This window comes from Bos grunniens, chromosome 23 (genome assembly GCF_055505025.1).
Source record: "Bos grunniens cultivar Pamir isolate PY7600 chromosome 23, Bosgru_T2T1.0, whole genome shotgun sequence".
Classification (NCBI taxonomy): Eukaryota; Metazoa; Chordata; class Mammalia; order Artiodactyla; family Bovidae; genus Bos; species Bos grunniens.
In genome coordinates, this window is record NC_141187.1 from 47217960 (window position 1) to 47223797 (window position 5838).

The 5838-nt window shown below is 44.7% G+C and overlaps 1 pseudogene; it reads right to left on the reverse strand.

Moving 5' to 3' along the window:
- Positions 1–863: 863 nt before the first annotated feature.
- On the reverse strand, positions 864–1976 carry LOC147347769 (small ribosomal subunit protein eS6 pseudogene; annotated as a pseudogene).
- Between the last annotated feature and the right edge of the window lie 3862 nt (positions 1977–5838).

The following is a 5838-nucleotide window of genomic DNA, read 5'->3' on the forward strand; positions in this document are numbered from 1 at the left end:
CTCTGGCTTTCAATCCAAGACTTCAACTGCCTGGTCATTGCGTCCAGCCTTTTATCTTCTTTTTTTTGGAGCAAAGTGAAAGTGAAAGCATTAGTGTCTCAGTTGGGTCTGACAGCCAGCCAGGCTCCTCTGTCCATGGGATTCTCCAGGTAAGAATGCTGGAGTGGGTTGCCATTCTCTTCTCCAGAGGATCTTCCAGACTCAGGGATCAAACCTGGGTCTCCTGCAAAAAGAGCTTAATTATAACCATTCCATGGATTGTCTTTGCAGTTACAGTTCTCTCATGCTTTAAAAAAAAAAATTGTAGTCACATGTACATAACATAAAATCACATTAACCATGCTGAAGTATACCATTCAGTGGTATTCAGTACGTTTACAATGCTGTTGCTGCAGATCTCTAGAACTTTTTCATCTTGCAAAGCTGAAACTCTGTACCCATTAAACAACAGTCTCCATTCCTTCCTTCCTCTAGCCCCTGCCAACCACCATTCTATTTTTGTCTCTATGAACTTGATAGGCTAAGCACCTCTTGTAAGTGAAATCATATAGTGTTTGTCTTTCTGGCTCATTTCACTTAACATAATGTCTTCAAGGTTCATCCACGTTGGAGACTGTGTCAGAATTTCTTTTCTTTTTCAGGCTGAATGATATTCCATTGTATACACATAGTGAGTTTTGTTTATCTATTCATCTGTTGATGGACACCTGGGTTGCTTCTGCCTTTTGCCTACTGTGAATAATCCTGCAAGGAACATGGAGGTGTGACTATGCCTTTGGTACCTTGCTTTCAATTCTTTGGGGTAGATACACCCAGAAGCGGAATTGGAATCAGCTACCATACTATTTTCTATAGTGGCTACATCATTTTACCTTCCCACCAACGCACAAGGGGCCCAATTTCTGCACATTCTCACCAAAATTTGCTATTGCTGGTTTTTTTTTAGAGTCAACATCTTTTTTTTTTTTTTTCTGATGTCTGATCTTATTTGTTGCTCTTAGGACGTCTCGTTTTTGACTGGTCTCAGACTGGGCAGCAGGAGCTCTCAGAGACGACAGCCCCCGTCTCTTGGCAATCTGTTCCAGGTGTTTTCCTTTGACCTTCATTCTCTTGGCCAAAAATTTAGCATCTTCTGCAGCCTCCTCCTTAATTTTCTTGGTATGATGCTTCTTCAGAGTAAAACACCAACATGGCAGGACACACGGAGTAACAAGATGCTGAATCCTTACCTTCTTTGTTTAGGGGCTTTCTCACAGCGTATTTGTGGACATTATCTTCTTTAAAGAGATTGAAAAGCCTGTGGATTTTGCCATCTCTTTGGGGGTTTCCCAGGTGGCGCTAGTGGCAAGGAATCCACCTGCCAATTCAGGAGACGTGGGTTCGATCCCTGGGTTGGGATGATCCCTTGGAGTAGGAAATGGCAACCCACTCCGGTATTCTTGGCTGGAGAATCCCATGGACAGAAGAGCCTGATGGGTAGGCTACAGTCCATGGAGCCACAGAGAGTCGAACATGACTGAGCAGCTAAGCAGCAGCAGCAGCAGCAGCTAGTTCTTTTGGGTCTCAGGTGACGAGGCACAATGTATCACTGTGTCCAGGAATATCCTTCTCGCCCCCCTTTTTTACGATGACCGGATTGAGAACACTCAGGTTGGCATCCACAATGCAACCCTGTACAAATGTGCGCTTTCTTTCTCCAGTCCCCCTCGGTGTGTAACAGGAAGGCCCCTGACCAGCAGCAGGCAGGCTCAGCCACGGGTCATCCTCTTCATGGGGAAAATCTGCTCCATGGGGAGACCCTGTTTGTCATTCCCACCCCCGATTCGGACCTAATAATCTTCCCTTCTTCACCCACAGTGTCAGCAGCAGCCTCTGTGGCTGTATGCTTGTCCTGGAAAATACGAAGTTTTTCATCCATTGTCCACTTCAATGAGCTTCTGGCAGCCAGTGGTTGGGAAAGAGATGTTGAGCTTCATTCTGAGGCAGCCGTCCGTGTCTGAGGCCCCACAAAAAAAGAGTGAAACTGGTCACCTTAATGGATGTGAAGTGTATCTCTTTGTGGTTTTGATTTGCAGTTTTGTAACCATTAGTGGGAGAAGGCAATGGCACCCCACTCCAGTACTGTTGCCTGGAAAACCCCATGGACGGAGGAGCCTGGTAGGCTGCAGTCCATTGGGTCACTAGAGGTCGGACACGACTGAGCGACTTCACTTTCACTTCTCACTTTCATGCATTGGAGAAGGAAATGGCAACCCACTCCAGTGTTCTTGCCTGGAGAATCCCAAGGACGGGGGAGCCTGGTGGGCTGCTGTTTATGGGGTCGCACAGAGTCGGATACGACTGAAGCAACTTAGCAGCAGCAGCAGCAACCATTAGTGATGTTGAACATTTTTGCATGTGCTCACTGGCCGTTTGTATAAATTCTTTGGAGAAAAGTCTAAGTCCTTTGCTCAGGTTTAAACTGCTTTGTTGTTGTTGAGTTGTAACAACTCCTGGTACTTTCTGGCCCAATCGCAAGAGATTGAGAGCCCACATATCATATGTTTTTCTTAACTTTATCCTTCTATTTGTTTTTCTTGGCCCTAGAGTTCAATTTCTAGGAATCTAATCTAAAATTCTCCAACATCGCCACAAAGATTGATGCTGAGGGATGTTCACATGGCATTGTTTGCAACAGAAATAGAAACAACCCAAACGGCCCTAAATAAGGAGCTGGCTGTGCAAATGATCATGTGTTTGTACTATGGAGAGCTATGTGGTTGTAAAAAAGACCGAGGTTATCCAAAGTATATGGACAAGGACCGATGTTAGAAACATGTAGATAAATGAAAAAAAGTGTAATATATAACATGCATTCCATTTGTGTTTATGAAATGTATTTAAGCATGTAGAGATTACTGCACAGTGTAGAGAATGTAGAGTGACTACATTCTCTTATCATAAGTCTTTGTTTGCAAGTAATAAACCCTCTTGAACCAGCTTGAGCAATAAAGGAATTTTTTGAAAAGGCTCCAGATAAGTCTTACAGAGGTTCAAAGCCAAAAACCAGCTGTGAAGATGGCTAAGTTATACATGTAACTAGTCATTCTCTTCTCTCTTTGAATAGACTCTCTCTTTCCTCAGCCTGTAAAAATACAGTGACTGCAGAATTCTTAATTTACACCCCCACCATTTAAGAGATAGGTGGCTCCAGAATCTCATGATGCTGACATCTAGTTTCCAGGAGGGAGCTTCCGATTGCCCTCATTTGGATCAAGTGTCCACCGCTGGTCCCGGCAACTGAACTCAATTACAGGGTTGTTATGAGCTGGGAAACCTATTAATGTATTTACTGTACACTTGATACGTCATTAATTTCCAAAACAATTGTGAGAGGGTTTATTTTTTTTAATAACAATAATTCTTCATCTCTATTATATAGATGAAGAAACTTGAGGCTCAGAGGCTATGGATTAGACTTTATGCATCAGGATTTAAAAAAAATTTTTTTATTTTTAATATGGACCATTTTAAAAGTCTTTATTGAATTTGTGACAATATTGCTTCTGTCTTCTGTTTCAGTTTTTTGGCTTCGAGGCGGGTCGGATCTTAGGTCCCAGACCCGGGATTGAACCCTCGCCCTCACTGGGAGGTGAAGCCGTAACCACTGGACTGCCATGGAGGTCCCCCTTTAGGACTTTTGCTCCAAAACCTGTGCTCTTTCCCCTACTTGGAAACCACGTCTGGTGACCGGTTATTGGACAGAGGCCATTGCATTTTCTCATTCATTCATTCACATTTACTCATCCATTCATTCATTCAGTATCTATTGAGCTACATGCTCATCTAGGCTCCGCTGAGATAAAACTATGAACAAAAACCAAGTCCTGTCTTCACCATGAAATAAAAAAGGTAATAAGTGATGCATGTGCTAGGTGGTGATAAGCACCATGAAGACAGTTAAACAGAGAAAGACCCGCTGATAAAGGAGACCTCCTGCAGGAATAAGAAATTCTGGTGCCATCATCGAAAGCCATCAAGTGGGGCAGTTTTGCCTGGGGTAGAAGGCTCTGTCTCTCTCAACTAATAATAAAACCTCACCTTTGTAGCGCGTCCCAGTTACCACCTGCTTTCGCATTAAGTCTCTGATAACAGTGATTTACCTCCTCTGTATCTATTAGCAACACAAAAAATGAGCTTGGCAAAAAAAAACAAAAAACAAACTACTCTCAATGTTGGTTAAATGATGGCATCTGCTAAATCCGCTGAACTGTGTAAGAACAATCCTGAGGGCTGGGATTCTGGAAGCTCCCTTCATTCAGGCTCATTGGGGATCAATCCCTTCACCTTCTTTCTGTAACTGAGACCTGGCTCCCCTCCTGCCAGGAGGAACCCACTTTCCTTGAGTTCCTCAAATGGCTCTTCTCTGGCCTATACCTTTGGCACCGCTGAGCTTAGGACTGGAGGAAATCTTCCAGGTCCTTGTTTCCACTTCCATGCCGTTTTCCTTCTCTTCTCCCACATACATCCAGCTATAAACCTCATGCCATTATCAGACGATTCCACCCACGATTCCTCTTTGTTGAAGGTCACCTACTGAGCCTGGGGTCACACCCTCATTCTGTGAAGAGGCACACGGCCCCCCTGTCCACCACGGCTATCCTAATTCTTGGTGGGTTCCATGTCCACTTAAGTGATCCTTCCAATGCCCTGGCAGCTCAGCTCCTTGGCCTCTCCTCCAGCAGTCTTACTGATCACCCCACATCGGCTGCTCACTCCCATGTCCATACCCTTAACTTTGTCGTGGCTGATAACGACAACCCCCACATAACCTCAGTGTTCATAACTCACTCCCCTTCTACCGCTGTCTTCCCAGTGTCTTGCCTCTCGCATTTCCAACTCCAGCAATCCTTTAGCCCCGGTGGGACTTTAACTTATTGATCCCATCATCCTTTTACTTCCTACATTCTCCCCATATCCATTTTCTCCTTCTTATCCAACTCAATTCCAAGGTCATTATTACCATCACTTTTTGCATGACCTCACCACTCTCCTGCCTGTCTCTTGCTCAGTCCTTCCCACCTGGCTCAACCACAAGGCTGCTTAAACCCAATTTCCTGCCTCCTCCACGCTTGTACCCTGGCAGTTAGAAGAAGCTGTTGAAAAGCACCTGACTGTGCAGAATACTTTAAGTCCATGGTGGGCTCCATACACTCCCACTCTCTCCCAGTGACTATTTTGTAGCTTCTCCCACCTCAAGCCTCTTAGCAACTCCTCCTCCCATCAGCTGTCACTTTCAGCTAATGACATACTTCCCGAGTCTCTGAGAAAAGTGAAGTAAATAGAACAGAACTACTACCAGCTCCCACCATCACTTCAACACACCTGAACTTCTCTGGACCTTCTCTCCTGTTGATGTGGATGAACTGACCTTATTCCTCAGGCTAAGCATCCCATCCATCTCTTTCCTGCTGCGGGACACCATGCAAGCAATTCTCTCTGGCTGTTCTCTTATGAACCCATTGCAAAGTTCTCCCCCATAGCGCTACCAACAAGTTTCTTATCCAGGTCACCAATGACCTCATTGTTTATTTCTATTGCTAACTCTAGTAACTCTTGTTCGTGGCGGTGGTTTAGTTGCTAAGTCTTTTCCTACTCTAGAGACCACATGGACTCTAGCCTGCTGGGCTCCTTGGTCCATGGGCTTTTCCAGGCAAGAATACTGGGATGGGTGGCCATTTCCTTCTGCAGGGGATCTTCCCGACCTAGGGACTGAATCCATGTCTCATGCATTGCATACAGATTTTTTAACACTTAAGCCACCAGGGAAGCCCTGAATGGTTTAATTTAAAAAAAATT